The sequence below is a fragment of the Eptatretus burgeri genome, chromosome 1 (assembly GCF_056783735.1).
Source record: "Eptatretus burgeri isolate ZD-2024b chromosome 1, Ebu_testis_v1, whole genome shotgun sequence".
Taxonomy (NCBI): Eukaryota; Metazoa; Chordata; class Myxini; order Myxiniformes; family Myxinidae; genus Eptatretus; species Eptatretus burgeri.
Window position 1 is genome coordinate 134,359,476 of NC_140961.1, and position 10,672 is coordinate 134,370,147.

The following is a 10,672-nucleotide window of genomic DNA, read 5'->3' on the forward strand; positions in this document are numbered from 1 at the left end:
CGAGCTGGTACATTTAACAGGGGTTTATTTATAACAATAATCAGGGAGGGGAAGCACACAAATAGCAGAGTTATCACGAATAAAGAAATGTAATGTACAAGGAAAGGAAAGCACTTATACAATCCTACTTACAGACGGGGCCCACAGACACACACACACAAAAGAAAAGAAACCAGGATTTTATTGTTCCCCTCGCAGCCGTGAGGAGAGACGAGCTGGAGGTCAGAATAAAAGAGTACCTGCCGTCGCACGGAAGCATGCTAGGAAATGCGGCACCTGGGGGCTAATTGTCGTCGAGGCGCGGTCCGGGAGCTCGTATCAGGCTCGTGGTTCAGGACAGAACCCGCATGGCGAATCGTCGTGGCACTCGAACTCCGATCCGTCCACGTGCCGACAAAACCACCTTCTCCATGTATCCACCGACAAGCGCAAAACAACAACCACGGCTCCTTTCATTCACTCCACTCCTGTCCACAGAACTCTTGTCCACCGAACTCTTCGCGCCAACGCCAACGTCAACGACACACGACCTTCCGTCCACACCACTCCCGTTTTCCACCACTCTTTTGGCACTGCTCAGAGGCTATATTTCCTCCCTTACGGGGCGGGGCCTTGGCGAGAATCATCTCGCTGTCCGTCCCTCATTGGCCTATGGCCGCACCCTTCCGAGGCGGAGCCGTGGCCTCTGCTCGGTAGCCCCGAATATTCCTCGTGGCCACGTGGCCTCGCTCACGCCGAGAGTAACAGGATCTGTCCTGAGAAAATCGTCATACCAGAGGAGTTCGTCTGTGGGGATGGAGCGTGATGGGCTGGTTGGGTCACGCAGATGGGATGGTAGATGTATGGGATGTAATAACCTAACTAAAGACGTCACAACACACGTTTTCGAGTCTCCCACTAGACAAAAAGGAAAGAGACCTATCTCACACGTACTTACCGGCATAACTAACTTTAGGACCTGAATGTTGAGTGCGCATGGTTTCTAGATTTGTAACAATATGAGGAAGAGAGAGTTTGGATGAGAAGATAGAAGTTGGTCCATGTTTTCGGTTAGTGAGGTGTAGATGCAGTCATCACTGTTAGGTGGACGGTACAGTACACATATAAACATGAGGTGGGAGTGGAGGGGAAGCGGTAGCCAGAGGTATTCCTGGGGGTGTTTTGGGGAGCGAGGGCAGTGCATGGAGAGTGAGGAATAGAGTCTTTGATGAAGAGAGCAACACCTCCACCAGGACGAGGCTTCGGTCTGTCATACCGGAGGAGGGAGTAACCAGGGAGAGATACTTGAGAGTCAGACACGTTTTGGGGGAGGAAAGTTTCTGTTAGGCAGATTATGTCTGGTTTGTCAGTGGCAACCTGTATGGAAATATCTGAAAGGTTTGAGCGAAGGCCCCGGATATTTAAGGTCCACACTGTTAATGAAGAGGGAGGGGAGGAGGCTTTGGGTGCAGGGGGTGGGAGAGGAGGGTGAGGGTAGGACAAGGGAGGAGGGGGGGAGGTAAGGAGGGTTGTTGAAAGATTGTGGGGGATTGCAGAATAGCTAGGAGAGGGGCTGGATGAGGAGGAGAAAAGGCTCTGTGGTGCTGGGGGAGAGGGGGACAAGAGAGGGGGAAGAAGGCAGTTGAGGATTTGAGGAGGTGCAGTGAAGAGATGGAGGTGAGAGGGCAGTGGAAGGAGGCAGCTTTGAGGATGAGAGGGGGGAAACTTTGAGAAGGGTGAGTGAGGGGGGTGAATGGTGGGAGAAAGGTGAGGGGGGAGTTTTTGAGAGAGGTGAGAGGGAGGCTTGGAGGGAGAAGAGTGGGATGGTTGCTTTGAGAGTGAGGTGTGAGAGGAGTGAGTTGGCACTGAAGTTGGAAAAAAATAATGGTTGATGGAAAGTGAACATTCATAGCAAACTGGGGTTTTAAAAAGTTTTAGGTCACAGATGCGATTTAACACAATTCTTGATGGATGCAATAAAGGCGAATTCAGAGAATGGAGCGAAGAAACGCTGTAACAGTTGGATTTTTTAGGCAAGGTATGAAGGAAAGGTCGAATTGAGAGCAATCTGTTAAAATAGCAGAAGAGTAGTGAATTATGATACAATAAAGAGAACCACATGTGTGAAAGAGGAAGATGAAGCATTATAAGAGATCGTTTTTATTATTATTATTATTATTATTATTATTATTATTATTATTATTATTATCATTATTATTATTGTTTGAGAGAGTTTTCATCAGATTAGGTCATGGAAGTGTTGTAGAAACAAGCTCAAATGAGCTAAGATCCTCATCCTCTTAAATGATGACGTCATAAAAACGAATATGACATCATTGTGATGTATCAGGTTTGCGATAAATTACACAGGTCTGCGACCAGAAAATTGTTTCATATTTATTGGGTGATTTTGATCAATTTTTACCTGCTGATTTCAAAAATGACAAATAAATTATCCTATCACTTATAGTTTCTTCACAAAATCGATCATTGCGTTTTACCAGTGTGCCCGAGTTTGATTATTGTGTTTTACTATTTTATCCTTATGCAATATCCCCTTTCTCTAATCCCATTACTTTTTCTTTACAGATCTGTAGATGATTGGAAACAACAATGGCTTCTAGAGGATGTGCAACCAGCCAGGACAAATTTTGTTACATTTGTGGCGAGTTTATGACTAAGAAACGTCAGAGATACATTACTTACTTTGGTAAAAAAATCTTACTATGCCTACTTTGGTGTGAAATTAGGAGACCAAGATAAGACATGGGCTCCTCATAAGGTCTGCTCAATTTGTGTTGAAGATCTAAGACAATGGACAAAATGTACAAAGAAGTCTTTTCGTTTTGGGGTTCCAATGATATGGAGAGAGCCTAAAAATCACAGTGATGACTGCTACTTTTGCTCATGTAAGGTACAAGGACACAATTCAAAGAGTGTGAAAAACATTGTTTATCCAAATCTCCCATCTGCACTGTGACCTGTTGCCCATGGACCAGATGTTCCAGTCCCATCACCACCAGGAAACCTTGAAGACATACACTTAAGTTCTGAGTCAGAAAGCAGCAATAGCAATGATGATGTAGACTTCAACAGTGGTAAAAGTGAAGAACCTCAACTATTCAAACAGTGTGAAGTAAATGATCTAGTGAGGGACTTGGGACTTGCAAAGGTGTCAGCAGAGCTTTTAGGCTCCAGACTTAAATCCAAGAGTCTTTTAGCTCCTGGTGCATCATTCTCTTGGTATCGTAACCGAGAAAAAGTGTTTGTTCTGTATTTTGCTCAAAAAATGATTTGGTTTATTACAGATCCACCAGGACTAATAGAAACGTTTGGCATAAGTTACAGCCCTGATGAATAGAGACTCTTTATTGACTCTTCAAAGAGAAGTCTTAAAGTAGTTCTTTTGCATAATGGTAATAAATATGCTTCAATCCCTGTTGGACACTCAGTGATCATGATGGAGACACATGAAAATTTGGTGTTACTCTTAAACATGATTAAATACAAAGATCACAACTGGATGATTTGCGGTGACTTGAAGATAATTTGCATGGTACTTGGACAACAGTCAGGCTACACAAAGTTTCCTTGTTTCTTGTGTGAGTGGGATAATAGAGCCAGGGACCTCCATTGGTCTCAAAAACAATGGCCAAGTCGGGATACGCTTACACCAGGGACAAATAATATCCTTCAAGAAAGCTTGGTGAATCCGAAAAGGGTTGTTTTGCCTCCTCTACATATAAAACTTGGCCTGACGAAGCAATTTGTAAAAGCTTTGCCACAGGATGCAGAAGGCTTCAAGTATTTGCGTAGTAAGTTTCCTGCTCTATCAGATGCCAAGGTTAAAGAGGGTGTATTTGTTGGACCAGATATAAGAAAACTCGTCAAGGATGAAAATTTTGAAAACTCTCTTAGTGATCCTGAAAAAGATGCATGGATTAGTTTGAAAGATGTGATGAAGAACTTCTTGGGTAATTACAAGGATCAAAACTACAAAGACATCGTGGGAAGAATGCTAGAAAAGTTTGAGGCCTTAGGATGTAAAATGAGCCTTAAAGTTCATTTCCTACATGCCCATTTGGATTACTTTCCGGAAAATCTAGGGGATGTGAGTGAAGAACAAGGGGAAATGTTTCATCAAGATATGAAGGAGATGGAAAGAAGATATCAGGGAAGATGGAATGTCAGTATGATGGCAGACTACTGCTGGATGTTGCATCGTGAAAGTCCACCAAATGCTCACAAACGAAAAAGTTCCAGGTGTAGTTTTGAAGTGAGAAAGAAGAGATTTTGAGATGCTGAACCTAAAAAAATGATTGGAACACTTGTAAAGAATCTATTGTCTTACTTTTTAATTGCATTTGTGCCATTTCTCTTTGCTAAATAGAGTACCAAATTTATTTTTATCAGTTTCTTTTGTCTTACCATATGGGAATTTACCTAAAATTCTTGTATATTTCATCATCAATTTGTAAGAAAACCTTACGTGATGGAGAAAAACTGTTTTGATATTTCGAATTAGCACCCCAAAAATATATAAAGTAACATAAAAATATCAAAACAATTTTTAAAAAGTTCCATTTTGCAGACCTGTGTTATCTGTACTAATGCCCGGCTTGATTCCCGCAAACAAAATTCAAACAGCTTGCCAAGTTCGGAGATAATGGTATAGGCGATTTCCATAAGCGGCGATATGACATCAACTTTTTTTCTAGGAAGAATTTCCAAAAACGTTGATGGTTACTGCCTGCGCGTGGGCTTTCTACATATACATGGCAAGTTTCACGAAGATCCGATGAAAACTATGGGTTGTGAAACAAAAAATGTCAAAAAATAGGAATGACGTCATAAAATTGATATGACGTCATAGTGATGTATCATATGTGCGGTAATTAGCCTCCGCCATCGAAGATGGACGGAGGTTACTGTTTTCACCCGTCTGTTTGTTTGTTTGTTTGTTTGTGAACAGTATTACGGAAAAACTCCTGGTAGACAGCCGGCCAACCGAACCTATCGTGACACCCCGCAGGCATTTGATGTTAAAAACTGGTATGGGGTGCCAAAAGGTAGAAAATATCTCTGTTGTTGAGAATTTTCCCCATACCAAGCGCAACCAAATCGATTTTCTCAAAAAATCACGAAATAGAAGTAATGATATCGCAACAATCACTTCGATCGAGGCTATCAAGACATGGGCTGAGAAAGTTAGGAACAAATGTCGCAGTGCAGATGGTCGTCTCTGCAAATCCGATGCACTGAGCCATGCCATCTGAGCTTTGAGACAAACCAGCAAAAGATCAGACGTATTGACGAAATTGGACGAATTTGACCGATGCCGCGCAACTGATCCCAATTTTGAATTTTGGACGAATTACATCAAAATTGTCAGCACACTTTTGGAATTCATCCGTGCGAATAGAGAGGGAGATTGACAGGCGCACCTAAAATCGTTCGCACAGATGTTACTGTGGCTATGTGCGTATGACCACACAAATTATGTGAGATGGGGACCGGTGTATCTCTCCGACATGAAAATGTTGGAGAATACAGCGCCTGATGAATACAGTGCATTTCTCTCCGGGAACTTTGTGGTACAACGCAGCAAACGTCCGTTCAGCTATGTGCCAGTCGATCAAGCTACAGAATGGATCAAACCGCATGTGTAAGATATCGAATGGCATAATCGGAATCACCAGGAATGATACTGCAAGGGATCGATTCTGCTTGACGTGGTGTGAGCGCTCCGAAATTGCCCTAGATACCAAACGGCTCCTAAAACTGATCGATGACGAGATCGTAGAGGAGGCGATATCTACGAGAAAGGAGGCTATGCCTGGACGTCTAAGGCATGATGAAGGCAATGTTCAAAATCTGATGGACCAGTTTGAGCGATTCCGTATTTTCCAAGCAGCGGATACACTCCCACCGGCACAATCACCAGACCTGGTGGAGGAATCGCAGGAACCTACACTTGTATCTTTGACAACAAACGATCTCGCCACGATGGGAACACAAACTTCCCTGTTGTCAGCCTATGAGCGAGGTCTTCGAAGGTTACAAAGTTTTGTGGATGAGAGGCTGGTAACTCGAGAGACGGGTTTCTTTGATACGCTGTCGAGGATCAATTCCAAATCCTTTGCTCATCTCTACAAAAGCACAGCTCTGACCTCAACAGCCGAGAAGAAATTCATCAAGGCAGACGCAAAACTCATACAGAGGTTGTTCAATGCAACCAGAGCTGGACGATGTGTCGATATGTCCAGGATTCTTCAGCATGAACTTTCGTCGCTTCCATCGTCGCTAGTCAAGAGAAACGGACAGATGAATCAGACAAACAAGCCATCTCATTGTCGCACGTTTGCTGACCTTGGTCGTACATATCACGAGAGGATTGTAAAGCTATTTCACCAGTCATTCACTCGCATCGACATCGTCTTCGATCGGTACATCGGAACAGGGTCAATAAAATCGGCAACTAGATCAAAGCATGGGCAGAAGTAGCGACCAATCCGAAAAATCATTGATCGAGGAGATGTACCACTGCCAGAGGTATGGGACAGATTCATAGCCCTGGACCAGAACAAAGCTGACCTCGCTAAATTCGTCGCTGAGTACCTCATTTCGACCGATCGGAATTACCCACAGTCTTGCGAGCTGATTGTAGGGGGAGGTTTCGCTGAACTGGAGATGGTGAAGTCAACTACACGTGGCCAAATTACTGATTTGGCCGCGAACCATGAAGAGGCCGATACGCGCATGGTCGCACATGCAGCACATACCGTCCCCCATACCATCCCCGGTATGTGCATAGCAAAGGGAGAAATACAAGAGAGTGGTCATGGAGAGCAAGGATACAGATGTATTATTACTCCTCATACATTTCTTCGGTGATGCAAACGTTGATCTGTGGATGAAAAGTGGGACTAGCAAAAAACGTGTCTACTACCAAATTGCACCAATTGTACAAAAGCTATCGTGTCCTGTCAGGAACAATCTGCTCGGATTTCATGCCTTTACCGGATGTGATGTGACGTCTTCGTTCTACGGATACGGGAAACGGAGCTGCTGGAAAGTGTACGTGGAACAGCCGGAGCTACCGGCGAATATTGGGCATGATGGATCCACTGACGAGGCTGAAAAGTTCCTGTGCCATTTGTATGGAGTGGACAACGCTGACGATCTGCTCTCTGCCAAATCCCAGATGTTCGAAAAAGGTCTCCGGGATTTCGAAAAGCTACCGCCAACTATCGACACATTCGAGGTCCATCATATCAGGTCTAATCATCAGGCGAAAATCTGGTACCAGGCTGATAAACCTCGGATAGCGGTTGAAGCTCCAGAAGAGACGGGTGAGCTGGAAGCTAATAGACTCTGGACTTAAGATCGTGTGGATGCGACTCCCCGCCATTCCAGCTTCTTGTACTGAACTAGTCACTTATGCGTGTAAAAGCAAGTGTCGAATGAGTGCATGTACGTGCAGCAAGTCTCACCAGAACTGTATCCCAGCATGCGGGTGTGACGCTGTCAACTGCAATAATGACTACCACTAACTACAGCTATATGGGTGAGCAAATTATATTTCAAACATTCTCTTATGTGCCAACTCTCTTATACAACGTTTTGATCTCACATGAGTTCATCTTACGAGTTGAGAACTCACGTGAGAAGATTACATGCGTCCATCTTCAGAAATTCGAGAAAATGGCCATGTTACAATTGTGGCCTTTCATGTTTTCAAGTAAATCTCGAGTCTAAATTTATTGCTGAGACTAAAGGACAGTAGCCTAGGCGAATAATTCAAACACAGGCATATAGATGTGGCAATGCTGAAACGAAATTCGCTATAACCAAAAAATGAGGAATTTGGCATTTGACCTTGACCTTTGACCTCAAAGGTCAAAGTTCGAGATGGTATGGGGAATATTCTGAAGCTTCACCCTATCATCTTACTTTCGGACAAGCATAATCACTTTTAACAAGAAATGCCTATGGGACTAATTTTTAGACCCCGGAGATAGTCTTGGCCGACCGTCTACTCAAGCTCCTTTGCGCCGACGAGGATGTTCTCCACACCCTGGCCGGGCTTCGTCGACTCGTGGACAGTCCTGGCGAGCCTTACGCCTCCATGGCGGTGGTCGACAGCACGCTCGTCGCCTCCATTTTACCGATGCATGAGGGCGTAATGTCGCCCCGTGAATTACATTAAATGCTCGTTTTCGGGCTATCCATCATGTGAACCGCCGTGCGTTACACACCTGCCCTTCGTGCTCCGAGATCCCCGCTGACGTCGCTCACGAACGGCCCGCTCCACGAGGCTTGCCACGCACACGGGCCCGGTGATGACGTCGTCGGGACTCGTTCCGCGCGTCCCGCGAACTCCACTCGCGGCGCGCAGCACGTCGGCCCCCGTACACGTGCTCACACGGGGATATACTTTTTCCCAAATTCAATCAATCCTTCAGTTCGCTTCCATTTTAACCGTCCGTGCTCTGGTGCTGTACCAGGCGCGGATCGTTTCAACGCCGGCTCCTCATCGTGCAATCGCACACGCTTGGGCGGTTTGCAAAACACGGACCGGATCTCGCACGCAGAGTCCCGCGGAGCCGGCGCGGTTTCCGAAATAACTCCGTCCGGCTCAGAAGGCTCGTCACTCCCGTCCGTTACACTCCCCACGACTCCCGTCAGGGTCGGTCCGTGTCCCATTTTCTCACGTGCACTCATCCAAGCCATGTCATTTGCACTCCACTCACGTTCTGACACACACACACTCCGGCACAACCACACTGGGGACTTGGGTTAGCACACTTGGGTTAGCCCTCCACCCCCCCCCCAAAGCTAGGTATGTGGTCTCTCGCACCATGCAACCGCTCCACCTGGCACAGTCTTACGGGACTCACCTGGTCACGGTCTGCCTCGAGGGACCATATCCTCTCCCTTTGTTCCTGAAGGAGGCCGGCCTGACCCTTACATCGGGTCTCAAGACACTCCACAAGCTCAACCTCAATGTCCCTTACCTTCCCCTCTACCTGTGTTTGCTCCTCTTTTACTTGATGTAATTCATCCTTTACCTGTTCTATCTCCCTTTGTGTCTGTTAATTCCCCCTTTGCTATGCTAAAACACTCCTTTGTCTCGTCCTCGTGTTTCTTTAATCGCTCCCCCATTTCCTGATTCTTCCTCTCGACCATCCTTCCCATCTCTTTAACCATTTTCATAATTTCTTCGTGTCTCATTTTACACTCCTCCTTTACGGCCCCCAATTTCCCCTTTGTTTCCTGCTGGCCTTGTTTTAAATTTTGTATTGTGTTTGTGTTTTTCCCAATCTACACTTTTAATTGCCATTGTCCTTTCTTAATTTCCGTCATCCCCTGTCCGAGTTTATCCACTTCTGGTCCAACTGCCGTTATTTTATCCGTCAATTCTTCCTTACCCGACTTCATTGTGGTCCAAACACCTTCCACACTCTCTATCACCCCGTTCATCTCCTCACGGACTGTACTGATCTCATCCGCCATTTTCCGGTCCATGTTTTTCATTTCACCCTTTACCTCTGCCAGCTCCGCCTTCATTTCCGCCTGACCCGCCTTCATTTCCTCCTGACCCGCCTTCATTTCCTCCTGACCCGCCTTCATTTCCGCCTGACCCGCCTTCATTTCCTCCTGACCCACCTTCATTTCCTCCTGACCCGCCTTCATTTCCTCCTGACCCGCCTTCATTTCCTCCTGACCCGCCTTCATTTCCTCTTGACCCGCCTTCATTTCCTCCTGACCCGCCTTCATTTCCTCCTGACCCGCCTTCATTTCCTCCTGACCCGCCTTCATTTCCTCCTGACCCGCCTTCATTTCCTCCTGACCCGCCTTCATTTCCGCCTGACCCGCCTTCATTTCCTCCTGACCCACCTTCATTTCCTCCTGACCCGCCTTCATTTCCTCCTGACCCGCCTTCATTTCCTCCTGACCCGCCTTCAGTGTTTGCATATTCCAATCCATTTTTTCATATCACTCCTCTATTGATTTCGCCCAAGGTCCATGCGCTCCATCAACTGGTCCGTGTCCAATGGCTTTGGCGGAGCCGATCTGCTATGATCGGGTGTGGATCCGATAGGGATCGCTCGGTCCTCCATGAGGGAAATTTGATGCAGGGGGTCCTCCAAGCATTGTTATAGATGCGGTTGCCCCCATTACCTCTGGGTATGGCTGCAGGGAATGATCTCCCTAAAAACTGTTGTCCTGAGCCACTAAGTCATCTAACATTGTAATCTCAAAACCCCCCTGAACCAGCTCATCTTAGTCCGCCATGGTCCGTACCGATAATTGAATAAAATTTGAATCCTGCTCTTAATTTCGGGGGAGGGGGTGGTGGTTGCTAAGCACACCCCTGGCTTGAATCTCGTTCCAGATATCAAATTGTTGCGGGTTAAAATCCCGTAAAATTTTTATGGGTCTGTACCACTACTGACACCAAACTGTTGCAGGCCGGGAGTCGGGTGAGAAGACCACTAGGTGGGGGAAGCTATCTCAGTTCCCACCAGACTCCCCGGAATTGTAGGCCGTCGCACACGGATAATTCCGTGAGACGTGAGCTGGTCGCTTAACCGACCGTGGATGCCAATAACTCAACCGCGTGACCTAGGGTCCTCCCATCTATGGGTTAATCAGATTACTTAATTAATCACATGGTTTAATTACCGGG

The 10,672-nt window shown here is 46.1% G+C and overlaps 1 long non-coding RNA gene across 2 annotated transcripts in view; it reads right to left on the reverse strand.

Moving 5' to 3' along the window:
- LOC147035481 (uncharacterized) overlaps positions 1 to 8,528 on the reverse strand; it is a 61,746-nt gene extending 53,218 nt beyond the window's left edge. For both annotated transcript variants that reach the window (XR_015062187.1, XR_015062178.1), the window contains exon 1: positions 8,238 to 8,528. This is a non-coding gene — a long non-coding RNA (uncharacterized LOC147035481). The remainder of the gene's footprint in view (positions 1 to 8,237) is intronic.
- Positions 8,529 to 10,672: the final 2,144 nt, after the last annotated feature.